This window comes from Mustelus asterias, chromosome 3 (assembly GCF_964213995.1).
Source record: "Mustelus asterias chromosome 3, sMusAst1.hap1.1, whole genome shotgun sequence".
NCBI lineage: Eukaryota > Metazoa > Chordata > Chondrichthyes > Carcharhiniformes > Triakidae > Mustelus > Mustelus asterias.
The window spans coordinates 79,363,339-79,383,172 of record NC_135803.1 but is presented as its reverse complement, the minus strand read 5'-3'; the positions used below and the strand labels follow the sequence as shown (position 1 = coordinate 79,383,172).

At 48.3% G+C, this 19,834-nt stretch overlaps 1 protein-coding gene across 3 annotated transcripts in view; it reads right to left on the bottom strand.

Moving 5' to 3' along the window:
* LOC144491447 (lactosylceramide 4-alpha-galactosyltransferase-like) overlaps positions 1-19,834 on the bottom strand; it is a 51,907-nt gene that overhangs the window by 31,306 nt on the left and 767 nt on the right. The window contains exon 2 of one of the 3 annotated variants that reach the window (XM_078209269.1): positions 13,364-13,553. The exons of 1 other annotated variant lie outside the window; for it this stretch is intronic. The gene's annotated coding sequence lies outside the window, so the exon portion shown is untranslated. Of the gene's footprint in view, positions 1-2,120; positions 2,221-13,363; positions 13,554-19,834 lie in introns of all 3 variants that reach the window. One more of the 3 variants, XM_078209270.1, reaches the window with a different exon arrangement.

Sequence of the window (19,834 nt, the reverse complement as noted above, 5' to 3'; positions counted from 1 at the left end):
CTGCCACACACCCGCAGGTCTGAACGTTTAAAAACTTACCTGAGTATTGTGAAAAGAGAGTGTGTCCTCCCTTTACCATCTCTTCTCAGGCTCTACCCCTAAAGAGGCTGTTCTAACCCTTTGATGCTTCAGCCGGGATTGGAGGATATGACTGAAAATAATTGTAAGGGTTGGGTTGTAGAAATCTTTGTGGGCAACATTAATCTGGTCAGCCTTGACACTGACCATTAGAACTTGGCCATTGTAAATAGCTGTGATCAATGCCAATGAGCCAGTCTATAAAAAATGCTCTCGCTCCTTCAGGAGTAAGAGGAGAAAGGATAGACAAATCCATTCCACTTGTTGAACTTGTATATGATCCCAGTTAGTCCTCAGTTGTTGTATGGCATCCAGTTCTGGTCACCATATTTGAGGAAGGATGTGAAGGCATTGGAGAGAGTGCAGAGGAGATTCACAAGGATGATTTCAGGAATAAAGAACTGTAACTATAAGGATAGATTGGAGAGGTTGGGACTGATTTCCTTGGAGAAAAGAAGGCAGGGAGGAGACTTGATTGAGGTATTCAAGACCCTGAGGAGTATGGACAGGATAGTGAGAAACTGTTCCCACTCAAGAGCACATCAAGAACTAGAGGGCACAGATTTAAAATAATGAGAAATAGGAGTCAAAATGATGCGAGGAAAAATCTTTTTACCCAGAGAGTGGGTGGAGTCTGGAATGAACTTCCTGACAGGGTGGGGAGGTAGGTTTGATCAAGGTATTCAAAAGGGAACTGGATTGCTATCTGAAAAGAAAGAATGTGCAAAGTTACAGGGATAAGGCAGACAAGTGGGACTCCTTGTGATTCTGTTTCTGTACACAGAGGAAGACTGATATGTGTCGACACACACACGCACACTCTCTCTCTCCTTTTCCTATGCTAGCATTTCCAATTACAATGTTCCCACTTTTTAATCTTCCATTCTGATGATTCTTGATTTCTGTTCTTTACAAGTTCTGCTTGTAAAGAATTGCCAACTTAGATTGGGTGCAATCTTGGGAAGTTTGACCACATGATGTTTGATTACATAACAAATGCCTGTGATTTGGAGATATAGTGCGGAATTTTATGGCTTCGCTCCAGCGAGACCGGAAATTCCTGTCCAAGGTAAATGGACATTTCCATTGTCGGTCCCTCGCCTGCTCTGATTCCGTGGCAGGCGAGGTGGTAGAATTCTGGCAATAATGGCACTGAGCAGAATAAATTTACCTCACAAATAACGTTGCTCCAACTAATCACTCAATTTGGAGCATTCCCAAGCTGCCTATAGTTCTATCACCAATTCCCCTCAACATAAACACAAGGAGCCCAAGACCCTCACCACCCCCACCTCCAGATCCATTAACATTCTCTACAGGATTCACTTTATTCTCTCTCAGCTGCAAAGGGGGTGTTTGAAACTGGAACCCTTTGAAATAACAGGCAAGACAAGTCAATTTATCAAATGACACATTAAACCTCTGGCGATTTAGTCAGCCTATCTAATTCAGCTGCAGGAGTGAGGGAAAGGGCAGAGCAGCAACATTCCTCACCAATATAAATTTTGTACATTTTAGTTCGGACAGTTGGACATGTTGATGGCATCACAGCCCATTTCTTTGTCTCGACTAGAAAATTTGGGCTGAGTGACTAAACTCATCAGTAAACACAGAAAAAGTTAAAATAACCCTCCTACAGCATTTTGTAATAGGAAATCTATCAGCCAGTCTGGCATTTACAACAAGGAATGTCTAAATGACACTGTTTAGTCTTTTACCTTTGTATGGCAAGATGTGGTTAATATGCTCAAAACTCTGGAATTGGGGTTTCATCAAATTACATTTATATAGCGCCCTTAACATTGTAAAACATCCCAAGAGAGTTTGACACTGAGCCACAAAGCAGGATGTCAGGGCAGATGACCAAAAGCTCTATCAAAGGGTTAAGTTTCAAGGAGGGTCTAAAAGGAAGAGGAGGTAGAGAGATGTCAAACTTGAACAAGTGAATTCCAGAGTTTACAGTTGCCAGTGATGGAGCAATTTAAAAATAGACCCTGTGCAAAAGGCCAGAATTGGAGGAATGCAGATATCATTTCACTCACCTTCGGGAAATGGAGAGAGATGGTACAGGTGAGGGAGCACCCAGAATCGGGAGTGAATAAATGGAGAATGAGGCTCTGAGCCTTCAGGTGTCGCTACGTGCTGAGAAAATTGGAAAAAAATCAGTCACATCATAGGAAACCCTGTAGGTTGATGAGAAACTGCTGTCAGGGAATATCTGTAAATAGCTAGGTTACTTCATTGTTATTAGGGTCCGTGTTAATAACCGGAAATTAGTTTTTTAAAATTTAAAAGCCTTAAGTAACTACCTTATATTTAATTAAGAGATGCAAACAGAAGGCGAGTTCACTGTCTTATTTTTAAGTGGGAAGATTTATTGTTTCACCACAGAACCATAGATTCCCTACAGTACAGCAGGAGGCCATTTGGCCCATTGAGTCTGCACCGACTCTTTGCAGTAATCCGTTCTGTTCAGTATGACGATGGCTGAGCAGAGACTGATGGCCGGGTTCCGCACACATGGGGACGGCATCGGACGGGATCTTGAGTTCATGTCACGCTGTCTGTGGCTCCCATGACTTGCCTGGGCTTGCAGGGTGATGCGCGTTATCAATCACGAGGCTAGATGCTCAGGAAATAAAGGTTTTTGTTTACTGTAATGAAGCAGCCAATAATTATATACACGATCCCAGACTGAGGGGTCCCAGCCAGAGCAGGGACTTTTATACCTCTCCCAGGAGGCGGAGCCCGACTGGGATGTACCACAACACTACAGTGCAAAGGTGTAACAACCCCACCCTAACCCCAACAGCAACAAGTAGCACAACCCAACAGTAACATATGTACATCCTTGTAGTACTGGCCAGACCCTGGCTCAGTACTATCCAGTGGGAACCAACGATGGTTCACCACATTCACCCCTCCTTTGAGAACAAAGGCCGGCGGGGTACAAAAAACAGAATAAAGTGTCATCAGTCTATAAGTTCAGACGGTCAGGGGGACCGCACCGTCGTTGTGACCTCCTCAATACCGGCGGTGACACCGGAGTAGGCACTTGCGGTGGCGTTCTCCCCAAGGCGGCGTCCAGCTGTTCTTCCACGGACTCACAGGCCGGTTGACCCTGAGGTGACGGTAGTCCATGGGGTCCTGACACGCCCTGCAGTGGCGACCATCCTCTGGACTCAGGCAAGCTGTACACGGGAGTAAAAGGGTTAAGCAATGGTCCCGATGCTGCCCGCGCCGTGTCCAGGGGAGAAACAAGAGTTAAGGGGCTTGTAACAGGGGGTATGGGAGCGACAGGAGTTGCTACGTCCCCTGCTGGCGCCAGGTCTCGGATCGAGACCGTGTCCTCTCGCCCGTCAGGGTATGCCACATAGGCATACTGAGGGTTGGCGTGGAGGAGATGGACCTGTTCGACCAACGGGTCTGACTTGCGGGCCCTTACATGTCGCCGCAGGAGGACGGGTCCTGAGTACGTCAACCAAGACGGTAATGAGGTCCCCGAGGAAGACTTCCAAGGGAATGAAAACATCCTCTCATGGGGAGTAGCATTGGTTGCTGTACACAGGAGGGAGCGAATAGAATGGAGCGCATCAGGGAGCACCTCTTGCCAACGGGAGACTGGAAGGCTTTTTGACTTCAACACCAGTAAGACAGCCTTCCAGACTGTAGCATTCTCACGTTCCACCTGTCCGTTACCCCTAGGGTTGTAGCTCGTGGTCCTACTAGAGGCAATCCCGTATGAGAGCAGGAATTGCCTCAAGTCATCGCTCATGAACGACGAGCCCCTGTCGCTATGGATGTAGCCGGGGTACCCGAACAGGGTAAAAAGATCACGGAATGCCTTGATAACCGTGGCAGCGGATATATCAGAGCAGGGAACAACAAAAGGGAACCTAGAGTACTCGTCAATAATATTGAGGAAGTACACATTCCGATCTGTTGAGGGAAGGGGGCCCTTAAAATCAACACTCAGTCTCTCGAAGGGACGAGTGGCCTTGTCTAAATGTGTCCGGTCAGGACGGTAAAAGTGCGGTTTGCATTCCGCGCAAACCCGACAGCTTCTTGTTACGGACCTGACGTCCTCCACCGAGTAGGGCAGGTTGCGGGCTTTTATAAAGTGGTAGAGCCGAGTGACCCCAGGATGGCATAGGTCATTATGGAGAGCCTGCAAACGGTCCTCCTGTATACTGGCGCATGTTCCACGCGAGAGGGCATCCGAGGGCTCATTGAGTTTCCCTGGACGGTACACGATGTCGTAGTTATAGGTGGAGAGTTCAATTCTCCACCGCAAGATCTTGTCATTCTTGATCTTGCCCCTCTGCGTGTTATTAAACATGAACGCCACGGACCGCTGGTCCATGATCAGGGTGAACCGTTTTCCTGCCAAGTAATGGCGCCAGTGCCTGACAGCCTCCACAATGGCCTGGGCCTCCTTTTCCACCGGATTTCGGGACCTTGGAGGGTGCGGGAAAAAAATGCGACGGGCCTGCCCGCCTGGTTAAGTGTGGCGGCCAGGGCGAAATCAGATGCATCGCTCTCCACCTGAAAGGGGATGGACTCGTCAACAGCGTGCATCGTGGCTTTCGCGATGTCGGCTTTTAATTTATCGAAGGCCAACCGGGCCTCTGGCGTTAGGGGAAAAGTCGTGGACTTAATGAGCGGACGGACTTTGTCCGCGTAATTGGGAACCCACTGCGCATAATAAGAGAAGAAGCCTAAGCATCTTCTCAGTGCTTTTGCACTAGCAGGCAAGGGAAGTTCAGAAAGGGGGCGCATACGGTCTGGATCAGGGCCAATGACCCCGTTTTCCACCACGTATCCTAGGATGGCTAAACGGCGCGTACGAAACACACACTTCTCCCTGTTGTAGGTCAGGTTCAGGCGAGATGCAGTGCGTAGGAAATTCAGGAGATTAGTGTCGTGGTCCTGCTGGTCATGGCCGCAGATGGTGACATTATCCAGGGACGGGAAGGTAGCCCGCAGCCCGTTCTGGTCCACCATTCGGTCCATAGCACGCTGGAAGACCGAGACCCCATTGGTGACACCAAAGGGAACCCTGAGAAAGTGATACAAGCGACCATCCGCCTCAAAAGCCGTGTATTGTCGGTCCTCTGGGCGAATGGGGAGTTGGTGGTAGGCAGACTTGAGGTCTATGGTAGAGATCATCCGGTACTACGCAATCTGATTGACGATATCAGATACGCGCGGGAGAGGATACGCATCCAGCTGCGTATATCGATTAATGGTCTGACTATAGTCAATGACCATCCGGGGTTTGTTCCCGCTCTTGACCACCACGACCTGCGCCCTCCACGGACTAGCGCTGGGTTGTATGATCCTTTCTTTGAGGAGCCGCTGAACCTCAGATCTAATGAAGATCCGATCCTCAGCGCTGTAACGCCTACTTTTAGTCGTGATGGGCTTGCAGCCTGGCACAAGATTCTGGAACAGGGAGGGTGTGGTGATCTTCAGCGTCGAGAGGCTACAGGCGGGGCGCGTTGGGCAATTTGGAGGCTGCTGCTGTTCTCCCACTGACAGTGAAGGGAGTGGCCCACCGTACTGTCGGGTTACACTCCTCAAGTGGACCATGAAGTTTAGTCCGAGAAGTATTGGCGCGCAAAGGTACGGCAACACTCGGAGCTTGAAACGCTCGTAAACTGTGCCTTGCACCGTCAAAGTTACCACGCAACTCCCTAGCACGGTTACAGACCGGGACCTCGATGCCATAGAGATTGTCTGTTTGGCAGGTTGAATCCGGAGTCCACACCGCTTCACAGTGTCTGGGTGGATAAAGCTCTCAGTGCTCCCGCTGTCAAACAGACAATAAATCACGTGGTCATTTACCTGGATGTTCATCATAGATTTGTCAAGTCTATGAGGCTTGGCCTGGTCCAGGATGATCGACGCCACCGTTGGTTCATGAGCGCCACTGCAGGCAGCTGAAATCGACGAGGAGGACCCCTGCTGGTCGTTCGCGGTCGGTGCCGACCAACATGGCCGCTCCCATAAGTCGCACATGGGTGATGGCGCCAAACTCAGCGACCCCTGGTGGTCACACATCTCCGGCTCCGTCGACCGTAATGGCGTCGTCCTGGCCTCGCACGTGGACAAACCCCTCGATGATTTCGACGACGAAGAGCCGAGCTCTGAAGAATCGCAGGCCGCACTGCCGTTCCTAGATTTAGATCGGCACACTTTCGAATAGTGCCCTTTCTTACCGCAGGCGGAGCACAAAACAGTCTTAGCGGGACACTGTTGCCGAGTATGCTTCGCTCCCCCACAGAAGTAACACCACGGGCCGCCCGGAGCTGCTGCCGTCGTCTGGCCCGAGTGAGAGCACGCCATTACGCAGCATTTCGAACCCGAGGGACGAGGAGGGATTGGCGACTGCTCCTGCCACGTTGTCTCCACGTGGTCTTCCAGATACAATACTAAGCTTTTGGAGGCCGTCTCCAGCATCTCTGCTAGTTCTATTGCCTGGGTAAGGTCAAGGTTACCTTTCTCCAGTAGTTTGAGTCGAATGTACGACGATCCGACTCCCACCACAAACGCACCTCGGGCGAGGTCGTTCATGCTCTGCTCAGCCGACACAGCTTTGCAGTTACAGCCCCTGGCGAGCTGTAGGAGCTCGTTCGCATATTCCTCCATCGTTTCGCCAGACTGCCGTCGTCGAGTGGCTAAGAGGTAACGAGCATGTATTTCATTGGACGGTTTGATATAACGCTTCTTCAGAAGCTCGAGGGCCTTTGTATAATCGGTGGCCGCACGGATCGCGAGGTAGACAGTGTCGCTTACCCTCGCATGGAGGACCCGGAGTCTGTCATCATCTGTGGTGACCGCTGCGGAGGCTGCCAGGTAGTCTTCGAAGCACTTCAGCCAGTGGTCGAAGGTGTTAGAGGTGCCCACCGCACGTGGATCTAATGTAAGGCGTTCCGGCTTCAGGATCTGCTCCATACTCTCTTTTTTTTTCTTCGACGAGAGTTTAACAACAGTAAATAAAATTGATGCGCGTTATCAAACACGAGGCTAGATGCTCGGGAAATAAAGGCTTTTATTTACTGTAATGAAGCAGCCAATAATTATATACACGATCCCAGACTGAGGGGTCCCAGCCAGAGCAGGGACTTTTATACCTCTCCCAGGAGGCGGAGCCCGACTGGGATGTACCACAACACTACAGTACAAAGGTGTAACCACCCCACCCTAACCCCAACAGAAACAAGTAGCACAACCCAACAGTAACATATGTACATCCTTGTAGTACTGGCCAGACCCTGGCTCAGTACTATCCAGTGGGAACCAACGATGGTTCACCACACAGGGTCTCGCTGGCTGTCCTGGCTGGAGACGGTGCACATCTCTTTGGCCTGTGCTTGGCCCTCTCTCCACTCACATTGTCTGTGCCTTTGAGACTTGATTGCCTGTGGGGACTTGCATTCTGACCATTGTTTTGTGGATTGAGTTTGTGTCTTTGTATGCCCTGTTTGTGAGGGGGGCTCCCATTTGCCTGATGGCGGGGTGGCTTGTGCTACCAGTTGAACCTGTTGGACTTTAACCTGGTGTTGTGAGACTTCTTACTGGACTCTCCCACCATTGGGAACATCCTCCCTGCATCTGCCCTGTCTAATCCTGTTAGAATTTTATAAGTCTCTATAACTTCCCCCCTCATTCGTCTGAACTCCAGCGAAAACAATCCTAATCTAGTCAATCTCTCCTCATACATCAGTCCCGCCATGCCTGGAATCAGCCTGGTAAACCTTCGCTGCACTCCCTTGAGAGGAAGAGCATCCTTCCTCAGAAAAGGAGACCAAAACTGCGCACAATACTCTAGGTGTGGCCTCACCAAGGCCCTGTATAATTGCAACAATGATGTTTGAGAGCACATTTCCACTCCATCTGACGAAGGAGCAGTGCTCCGAAAGCTTATGGTATTTGCTACCAAATAAACCTGTTGGACTTTAACTTGGTGTTGTTAAAACTCTTACCTAATTGCAACAACACATCCCTGCTCCTGCACTGGATACAAAACTGGCTCAGTCAAAGAAGACAGAGGGTATCAGTGGAAGGGTGCGTTTCTGAATGGAGGGCTGTGACAAATGGTGTTCCTCAGGGATCAGTGTGGGACCTTTGCTGTTTGTAATATATATAAATGATTTGGAGGAAAATGTAACTGGATTGATTAGTAAGTTTGCGGACGACACAAAGGTTGGTGGATTTGCGGATAGCGATGAGGACCATCAGAGGATACAGCAGGATATAGATCAGTTGGAGACTTGGGCGGAGAGATGGCAGATGGAGTTTAATTCGGACAAATGTGAGGTAACGCATTTTGGAAGGTCTAATACAGGTAGGAAATATACGGTAAATGGCAGAACCCTTAAGAGTATTGATAGGCAAAGGGATCTGGGTGTACAGGTACACAGGTCACTGAAAGTGGCAATGCAGCTGGAGAAGGTAGTCAAGAAGGCATACGGCATGCTTGTCTTCTTCGGCCGGGGTTTGAGTTTAAAAATTGGCAAGTCATGTTGCAGCTTTATAGAACCTTAGTTAGGTCGCACTTGGAATATAGTGTTCAATTCTGGTCGCCACACTACCAGAAGGATGTGGAGGCTTTGGAGAGAGTACAGAAAAGATTTACCAGGATGTTGCCTGGTATGGAGGGCATTAGCTATGAGGAGAGGTTGGAGAAACTTGGTTTGTTCTCACTGGAGCGACGGAGGTTGAGGGGAGACCTGATAGAAGTCTACAAGATTATGAGAGGCATGGACAGAGTGGATAGTCAGAAGCTTTTTCCCAGGGTGGAAGAGTCAATTACTAGGGGGCATAGGTTTAAGGTGCGAGGGGCAAGGTTTAAAGGAGATGTATGAGGCAGATCTTTTACACAGAGAGTAGGTGCCTGGAACTCGTTGCCGGGATAGGTAGTGGAAGCGGATACGGTAGTGACTTTTAAGAGGCGTCTTGACAAGTACATGAATAGGATGGAAATAGAGGGATATGGGTCCCCGGAAGAGTAGTGTATTTTAGTTAAGTCGGGCAGCATGGTCGGTGCAGGCTTGGAGGGCCGAAGGGCCTGTTCCTGTGCTGTAATTTTCTTTGTTCTTTGACTCTCCAAAAGAGCATCCCACACTGGCCCACGTCTCCGCCCTAACCCCGTACATTTACCAAGGCTAATCCACTTAACCTACACATCTTTGGACACTAGGGGGCAATTCAGCATGGCCAATCCAACTAACCCACGCATCATGGAAGGCAGGAGAGTAAGTTGTGAAGAGTCTGAAGAGTTTGCAAAGGGATATAGTCAAATGAAGAAATGAGTGAGCAGAAATTTGGTAGAATACAATGTGGGAAATCTGTCCACGTTAGCAGTTGGAACAGAAAAACAGTATTTATTTGAATGGAGAGAGATTGTGGAACTCTGCAGTTCAGAGGGATCCGACCGTCTTGGTAAATGAATCACAAAATGTTAGTGTGCAGGTACAGCATATGATTAGGAAGACAAATGGAATGTTGTCATTAATTGCAAGGGGAATGGAATATTAAAACTAACAAAAAAGCTCCCTGATTCACTAATGTCCTTTAGTGAAGGAAATCTGCCATCCTTATTGGGTAAGGATGTAACTCCAGACCCACAGCAATGTGGTTAACTCTTAACTGCCCTCTTAAATGGTATATAGCAAGTCACTCAATTCAAGGCAATTCGGGATGGGCAACAAATGCTGATCTTGTAGGTAAGCTCACATCAAGAAATTTAAGAATATTCAGAACAAAGCAGTCCGCTTGATTGGCACCCTATCCACAAACATTCCCTCCTTCCACCACCAACACACAGGGACAGCAGTGTGTACCATTTGCAAGATGCGCTGCAAGAACTCACCAAGACTCCTTAGACAGCACTTTCCAAACCCATGACCTTTGCCATCTAGAAGGACAAGGGCAGAAGATACATGGGAACATCACCACCTGGATGTTCCCCTCCAAACCACTCACCATCCTGACTTGGAACTATATCACTGTTCCCTCATTGTCGCTGGGTCAAAATCCTAAAAATCTCTAGCAGCACTGTGGGTATACCTACACCTCAGGGACTGCTGTGGTTCAAAAGGCAGCTCAACACCATAGGTTGTCTTTGACACACTGTTTACCTTCTGCCATTAACCCATTCTGATCTCTTAATGGGCCGCTATCAGTTATCCTTCTTAGCCATGATCACCACCATTTACATTCCCTTTGTCTTTTTGTCCATGACATCTTTGTTAATCTCTTCCTTGCCACCACCTATTGCTTACTCTCTATTCAACCCCGCACAGCATCCCATCACTACCCCCCCAACCTCATCACAACAGTAGAAATTTCATCCTATTTTTAATTGTGTTTAACTCTAATGAAGAGTCATCCAGACTCAAAATGTTAGCTCTGTTCTCTCTCCACAGATGGTGTCAAACCTGTTGAGATTTTCCAGTATTTTCTGTTTTCATTGCATATCCATGTTGCTATTCTATGAGCCCTAGCTTTGCTCACATGGCTGTTGTGTGGCACTTTATCAAATGTCTTTTGGAAGCCCATGTAGATCACATCATCATTACCCTCATCAACCCTGTGTCTTCAAAATTTCCACATGGGGTTGTTAGATAAAGCCATTTAATTCAAGTCATACAGAAGCCTGTCAAATGGCTTCAACTTCACTACTTTCTGTCACATACATTATATGTATATTATATTCTGCAATCAAATGCAAGAGAGAAGTGGAAAGCAAAAGGTTTTGCATTCCATCGTTCATGCATGGCACCTGGAAGCAAACTTTGAGCAAGCCAATGTGAAGCTTCAAACCAATGCACATTGCAAATTCTTGGCCAATTAAGGGAGGAGACTTTCCAGAGTGTATTACAAATAGAGAGGCAGAAGAATTTTTATTTTTAATAACTGCCTTCCACATACTTTCTGCTGCTTTGAGTGGAGTTCTAAGCAGCAGCCGCATCAATGGCTGCTGAGGTGAACCTTCTATCCTGTCTGCTCTGTGGTCAGCCTTCCTCCATTCCACCTCCAGCCTATCTGCTTAGATGGTGTGCCCGTCCCTATGCTCATTAAGTCCACAACTCCAGCAGTGTTGTGTTCAATTGCCCTCATACATTTATCTAGCTATTTCTTTAACGCACCAATGCCACTCACCTCAACCACTCTAGCGAGTTCCACATTCTACCCAAACTCTGGGAAAAGAACATGCTCCAGAATGCCTGATTGGATTTATTCATGGCAATCCTATATTCATAGCCCTTGGTTCTGGTGTGCCCAGCAAGTGGAAACATCTTTGCAAAGCCCTTTCATATTCTTAAATACCTCAATCAGGTCACACCTCAGTCATAGAATCTTTCCAGTGCAAAAGGAGGCCATTCAGCTTATTGAGTCTGCATTAGCTCTCTGGAAGAGCATTTTACCCACTCCCACTCCCCTGCCTTATCCCTGTAACTTTGTACATTCTTTCTTCTCAGACAGCAATCCAATTTTCTTTTGGAATACCTCAGTCGAACCTGCCTCCACCACCCTCTGAGGAAGTTCATTCCAGACTCCACCCAACCTCTGAATGAAAAAGATTTTCCCCACATTATTTTTACTCCTTTTACTAATTATTTTGTATCTGTGCCCTCTAGTTCTCGATGTACTTTTGAGAAGGAACAGTTTCTCACTATTTACCCTGTCCATACCCGTCAGGATCCTGAATACCTTGATCAAGTCTCTTTTTCAGCCTTCTTTTCTCCAAGGAAAACAGTCCCAACCTCTCCAATCTATCCTTGTAGCTACAGTTCTTTATCTCTGGGATCATTCATGTAAATCTCCTCTGTGCTCTCTCCAGTGTCTTCACATCCTTCCTCAAGTATGGTGTTCAGAACTGGACTAGAACTCCAGATGACGGCCACTCAGCTCTGACCACATTACAACATTGGTCCAAACATGCACAAAACAGTGTTAAATGCCAGAGGTGAGGTGGGAGTGACTGCCCCTGACATCAAGGCAACATTCAACCGAGTGTGACATCAATGAGCCCTAGCAAAATTTAATGGGAATCCGGGGCAAAACTTTCCACTGGCTAGAAGATGACTTGTTATTTGGAGATTATAAATTTCAGTCCCAGGACATTGCTGCAGGATTTCCTCAGGATTATGTCCTTGGTCCAACCATTTTCAGCTGCTTCATCAATGATCTTCCCTCCAACAGAAGTCAGAAGTGATTACTGCATAATAATCAGCACCAGTAACATTCCTCAGATACAGAAACTGTTCATCCCTGCATGCAGCAAGATCTGGACAACTTCCAGAGTCGTGTTGATAAGTGGCAAGTGTTTGTGACACACAAGTGCCAAGTAATGATCATCTCCAACAAGAAAGGATCTAATTACATGACCTTGACATTAATGGCATTACCATCGCTGAATCCCCCACATCTTGGAGGTTAGCATTGACCAGAAACTGAACTGGACTGGCCACATAAATATTGTGACAAGAGCAAGTCAGAATCTAGAAATCCTGTGGTATGTAACTCACCTCCTGACTCCCCGAAGCTTGCCCATCATCTACAAGGCACAAATCAGGAATGTGATGAATTACCCTCCACTTGCCTGGATGAGTGTAGCTCCAGCCACACTCAACTTAAGCGGCCAATTAAAGATAGCTTCCCACATCCACTGATGAAAGAGTTGTGGGAGGGAGCCAGAGTATGACTGGAATGCTCACAAAGAGGCAGGCATAACTGGCATACATAGAACATAGAACATACATGCGGTTACCCATAGCCATACCTTTTATTTGGAGGAAGTGAGACGAGTTAAAAGAGAAATTGTTGAATGAGACAACAAGTTCAGCCAGATCGAGGAGAGTGGTAGTGGATGGGGATTGTTCAGACCTCTGTTCGAGGAAGAAGCAAAGAGCTCTTAGGCCATCCTGGTGGGGAATTGAGGTGTAGAGGGATTGGACATCCATGGTGAAGAGGAGGTGGTTTGGGCCAGAGATCTGGAAGTTGTTGATATGGCGCAGGGCATCAGGGGAATCGTGGATGTAGGTGGGAAGGGACTGGGCAAAAGTCAAGATAGGAAGAAATTAGTTTGGTGGGTAGAAACAGGCCGACATGATGGGTCTACCGGGGCAGTCCTGTTTGTGGATTTTGGGAAGGAGGTAGAAGCATGATGTCCGGGGTTGGGAGACTATGAGGTGGAAGCTGTGGAGGGAAGATCTCATAGAAACATAGAAAATAGAAGCTGTGCATTTTAATGTGGTGCACACACAGCACTTGCCTGTCCCTGCTGCTGGGGTACGTTATGCTGTCAATGATTACTTCTGCTGCATGTCTGCTGCTCTTCTACACCGTCTCCTTTCTCTGATTTCTGACTGTGAGGTCCACATAGCCCCTGGACTGCCTTCCTTCGAGACTCCTTTCAATTTCACAGTAGGAATGTTTGCACTCTGCTTGTTTTCTGCCAACACCTGAATTTAAACGGGAGTCTTGACAGAGTTCCTATTTCCAAAGAGGCTTATGGACAACATTGATCTTCACAAAGCACTGCAGCCCTGACCTGTTTAGCATTTGTACGAACCATCCTTGTACGAACCACACTAACACACACCCACCCCATAATCTGCAGTCTACATGCATCCCTTCCAGTAATGCATCTACTATCCCTTAGACCCTCTTGTTTGTAAGCTTTTCATGCAGCCTTGTCAGGGTTCGGCATCCCTCCCCTCAGATTTCCCTCTGCCTTCCATTGTTCATCTTCTTCATCCACTTCCTTGCCCCTCTGCCCTGCCATCATGAGCCCTTGCCCTGCCCGCCGCCCCCCATGCACAGCCCTCTTTCCACATTGCCTCCCTTGTCTTCATTAAGCCAACCCCGTCTCTCTAACCCCCGCAGCCTCACCTCGCACTCCACCCCGGTTGAACTTTGGACCTTTGTTGTGGTGCCTGCAGCATAGTGCTGTTCAGATAGACACTGGTGTTGTGACACTGCCGATGGTGGTGGTGTTGGGAGTGGGTGGGGGGGGGAGGGGGGGGGGGGGGATTCATGGTGGAGGCCCCTGTACTCCCCAACCGCAGGCACTGTACTGATCTCATTCAATAACACAGGAGGATCCATGGGTCCAGCAGTCCATGAAGACCAGCCTAGCTTGGAGATGGGAGGACAAGAACCAGTCTGCCCCAGCAGCATGGTGAACAGCGCATCAGGAGTAGCACAGCACTATGGCAGGTCGATTTTGTATGTTGCACTCACCTCCTCCGAACAGAGGACTGCCTTGTGCTTTATCAATCGGGTATGAGGCTGACGTGAATTCCCACAGGCCTAACTCAAGATTGAAAAGCCTGACAGGATACAGAGGATAGCTGTGTAAATGAACATTCATGAGATGCAAATGAGCTGCAAATGAATGCAAATGGTGTTCACACCATTGTTGTAAATGTAGGTTGGGGTGTGTGCTGCCTCTTTAAGAGTGAGGACTAGGTGACCCCGGTGGCTAGCTCCACCCAGGGTGAAGCTTGGGCAGCCAGTCTGGGACTGATTGTGAAGCTGTAGAGACCTATAATAAATTGCTCCTTTTTTAAGCTCTACAGGCTTACCTCGTGGTCTTTTCATGCCTTATAACAAGACCCAAATATAATATTTGGCGATGAGATTGTGTCACGGCCCACAAACTGCAGTTGAAGCCAGGGTACTCACCAAGGGATAGGGCTAAGAATGGCGCGGGAGGCAGTTTTGAGGGGACTCGGGCTGCAACGAACGGCTGGGGAGAAAAAGGGAGTACTCACCCAGTAGCTTACTGAAATCATAGTGGTGAGTGGTCGTGAGGGGACTCGGGCTGCGGTCAATGGGGAGAAAAGAGCACTAACCACGGTCAGTGAGGGAGCAGCTGGCTCAGAGAGTGCCGACTCGAGTGGCAGGAAAAATTCTCACTGGCGGGAAAAAAAATGACAGGCCAATTTGGAGCAATAGGACACCTTTTGATGAAGAAAGTTGGATACTGTACACAGAATGTTTCAGTGCGTACTTGAAGGCAAATAATGTGTCTGAAGGCATAGTTGTGCCAGTTTTCATGAGCACCATCAGGAGCAAGACCTTCATGACCCTGAGAGTCTGGTGCAAATGGAAAAACCAGCAGAGGAGACCATTCAGGAACTATGTGACGTGCTGGAAACCCACTTTGCCCCAAAGACCCTGATGATTATGGAATGGTTCCATTTTAACAAATGGGGCCAACATGAAGGAGAGTCCATCTCCCAATTCACGGCCATCTTAAAGAGGTTAGTGGAACATTATGAACTTTGACGTTTCCTCCAGGATGCATTGTGGGACCGGCAGGCTTGTGACTCCTGACATGAAGCATAAGTTGCTAACTGAAAGGAACCTGGATTTCAAATCAGCTTTCGAGACCGCTACCTTGATGGAGTTGGCCACCTGAGAAGCAACACAGTTGGGTGTCAGTGCCTGGGTACATAAGGTGGCAGGAGCTCACCAGAGCGCAGTACTAACCACAGAATGCCGCCGGTGTGGCGATTCTAGCCACAAGGAGTTAATGTGTTGGACTTGAGAAGCCCAGTGTCGCAATGCAAGCAAGTGGGCCACATTGCCCAAAATTTCAGCATACCACTCAACAAAAAGAGAGTGGGAGACAAAAAGAAGCAATAAAGGGGACAAAGCACAAGGTACATTTTGCCAGCCATGGAGAGGACAGGGAATCAGCCGGGTCTGCGGGAGAAGCAGAAGGCCCAGAGTTACCAAAGTTTTGGTTAAACATCCTATCGACACAGGGTGGGGCCGATTGATTCTGGGTCCGACCCAAGCTAAAGGGGAAGACAGTAAAAATGGAAGTGGATATGGGTTTATCTGTGTATCTGATTCCAGAATCAGTCTATGGGGAGAAGTTAAGGGCACTGCCACTGAAGCCTGCCAAGATCGCATTGCAAACATACACAGAACATGTAGTGTCAATAAAGGGCTATGTTCCGGTGAAAGTACAGTTGATGGACTGGTGTGCAGAATTGCAACTATACATAGTGAAAGGCGACTACCCTGCATTATTTGGATGCTCCTAGTTACAGAAGTTAAAGTTGAATTGGGGAGTGTAAATAGGCTGATGGAGACCAGCGTGCGTTTGCAAGATATCCTGGACAAACATAAAGGAACCCTGGGAGAAATGAAGGGGACCGAGGTTAAATATGACTGAAGCCGGAGGCTTGTCCCAGGAGTCTGAAGGCACATCCGGTACTGTATACCATCAGGTCTAAAGCGGAGGTGGAACTGGAACGGTTGGTAGATCTGGCAGCGTTGGAACCAGTGAATGGGCCAGCCCAATCGTCCCGGTCTTGAAAGCAGTAAGCCTTTGTGGTGATTTTGTGGTAACAGTAAGCCCAGTCCTGTGTACGAAGCAGTACCCACTTCCCCTCATTGAAGACCTATTCAGCAGACTGGCTGAACGAAATTAGCTAAAATTATCCATCGCAGGCCTACTTACAAATGGGGGTTGTGAAGGAGCCTCAGCTGCTGCTAACGATTGTGACCCACAGGGGACTTTTCCACTACAAGCAACTTCCTTTTGGCATCACTCCATTGGCTCTGTTCCAGAGGGCCATATTTTAAGTGGGTTGCTAGGAGTCCAGTGTTACTGGACGACATTTTGGCTTTACTGAAGAAGAGCATTGAGGAACCTAGTGGAAACCTTAAAAAGGTTGCAGGAGCATGGCCTACAAGTAAAAAGAGAGGAATGTGAGTTTTGTAGGGACTCAGTTGAGTACCTGGGCCATGTAATCGAGGGCGAGGACTACACAAGGTTCTCAAGAAGATGGAGGCCATCATGAAGGCCCAGAGACTAGAGAATGTGGCCCAGCTGACACCGTACTTGGGACTTCTTAATTACAATGGCAAGTTCATCCCGGATCTGGCAACTGTGTTGAAAGTTCTGCATCGGTTGCTGGGAAAAGGGCAGCTGTGGAAATGGACCTAGGAATGTGAGGATGCTTAAGGGGGGTGAAGCAAGCCTTTAAAAGGTTGGAAGCATTAATTCATTTTAACCCAAAGTTACCATTACAGTTGGCATGTGACACCTCGCATTATGATGTTGGCGCTGTATTGCCTCACATTTTACTGAATGGAGAGAAAAGGCCCATCGCATTCACATCGAGGTTACTGACAAAGGCAGAGGAGAAGAACGCCTAAATTGAAAAGAAGGTTTGGGCATTGTCTTCGGCATTAAGTTCTACCATTTCCTATATGGCAGGCACTTCATGCTGCTGACCGACCACAGGCTGCTAACTTCCATCTCCGGTCCGTATACAGGGATACCATCAATGGCGGCAGCATGCCTACAGAGATGGGCACTGGCTCTGTCAGCCTACTCACATGAAATCAGATACTGGCAGTCGGAGAAGCACGGCAGTGCGGATGCTCTGTCAATGCTACGGGGGTAAAGGTGTTCCCGACTGGAACCTGAAGATTATGTATTTCTCCCAAGAAGACGAGGTACCAGTGTCAGCAAGTCAGGTGTGGAACACTACCTAGAACAACCCGATTTTGATCCAAATGGTTGACTTACTCGTGAGAGGGAGGACAAATCAAAGGGATCACCTAGAATTATGGCTTTACCTATCCATAAGGTGAGATCTGTCCATATCAGACAGGTGTTTACTTTAGGGTATGAGAGTCGTTATTCCCTTCCCGTTAAGAGGAGAGGTGCTGGAATTAGTGCACCAAGGCACCCTGGTGTGGTACAAATGAAGGAAATAGCCAGGAGTTACTCTTGGTGGCTGAACGTGGATTTCCAGATTGAGGAGAAAGCGGGATCGTGCGAATCCTGCATAGTAGTAAGGAAGGCGCCGCCATTGTCACCCCTTCATCCATGGGATCACCTCGATCACCATGGCAGCGGATTCACATTGACTTCACTGGACCAGCAGAGGGACAGATGCTCCTAGAGGTCATGGATGCCCACTCCAAGTGGCCCAAGGTAGTGGTTATGAAGTCGGTATCAGCTGAAGCAATGATAGGCCACCTGGACAAAATATTTGCCAGGTTTGAAATCACAGAAACCCTACAGTGCAGGAAGAAGCCATTCAGCCCATCGAGTCTGCACTGACCACAATCCCACCCAGGCCATACCCCCATATCCCTACATATTTTACCCGCTAATCCCTCTAACCTACACATCTCATAGAATCATAGAATCATAGAAACCCTACAGTGCAGAAGGAGGCCATTCGGCCCATCGAGTCTACACCGACCACAATCCCACCCAGGCCCTACCCCCACATATTTTACCCACTAATCCCTCTAACCTACGCATCTCAGGACTCTAAGGGGCAATTTTTAACCTGGCCAATCAACCTAACCCGCACATCTTTGGACTGTGGGAGGAAACCGGAGCACCCGGAGGAAACCCACGCAGACACGAGGAGAATGTGCGAACTCCACACAGACAGTGACCCCAAACAAGTTGTTAGTGACAGTGGTCCACAGTTTGTGGTTAGAGTTTGGGGAGTATCTGGAATACCACGTGCCAGACAGGTGAGATCAGCTCTGTACCATCCAGCAACAAATGGCCAGGCAAAGAGATTTGTGCAAACTATGAAGCAAGTTTTGAAGGCCTCACAAGGAGCGGGGTTGCTAGGACGGCAAATCAACAAGTTCCTCAACATGTATTGTGACAAACCACACATGATGACTCAGTACTCACCAGTGTCCTTGATGTTCAATCGGCAGCTGAGAACCATGTTTGGTGTGCTGCAGCCAGAGGAGACCAGCGAGGCGGTAGAGCAAAAACAAGAAGGACAATTGGCCAGAAGGGCAGGAACCTCAACGTCGAGGACCTTCCAAAGAGGGGAGATCATCTCGGCCAGAAACTATACGTCAGGGGCAAAGTGAATTCCAGCGACTGTGGTGGCTCAAATGGGACCATTGTTGTACACGGTACAGATCAGGAATGAGCTAGCCTGGAGGAGGCACATGGACCAGCTGGTTGCATCACTGTCCCAACGGTGAGAAGTTCCTCAAAATCCACAGCTGGCCAGGATGGAACCAGTGGTGTCATCCGAGCTGCGTGTTTCCCAGTCAGGGGTGGTCATCCCTAGGGAGGCGGCAGCAGCAGCACCACCGGACAACAGCAGCGCGTCAGAGAGGGACGCACCTGCTGAACAGCAGTAGCTCCCGGAAATCCGGGAGACTACCACGGTAAAGACTCCTGAGATAGCAGACAGTCTGCTGGAAACCGCCATCCCCCTGAGAGACTTATCACGTCTATGTAGACTACTGACAGGTCATCTTGCATGGGGGGTGGCTTGTTTTAATTCAATGCCTTTTGTAAATATTCCTCATGATATGTATATGTTAGCTACAACGCCTGTGTAAATACTTGCAATTGTTTTAAATATGTTCGGTTATGGGGCTTTTGAAATAAAGGGGAGGGGTGATATATATGTAGGTTGGGGTGTGTGCTGCCCCTTTAAGAGTGCAGGTCAGGTGACTCCGACAGGAGTTTGTGGAAATCAGTCTAGGACTGACTGTGAAGTTGTAGAGACCTATAATAAACTGCTCTTTGTTTAAGTTCTACAGGCCTACCTCGTGGACTTTCTATGCCTTATTACAAGACCCAAATATAATAATCATCAGCCAGTGGGAAGAGCGACCTGCCATTGGGAGAATTGCAATGTGATTTTACACCTGCAGATTTCCAACTTTTTGGCTCCCACGAGATTCTCTGCTCCTGCCCACCACTAATCATGCTGCC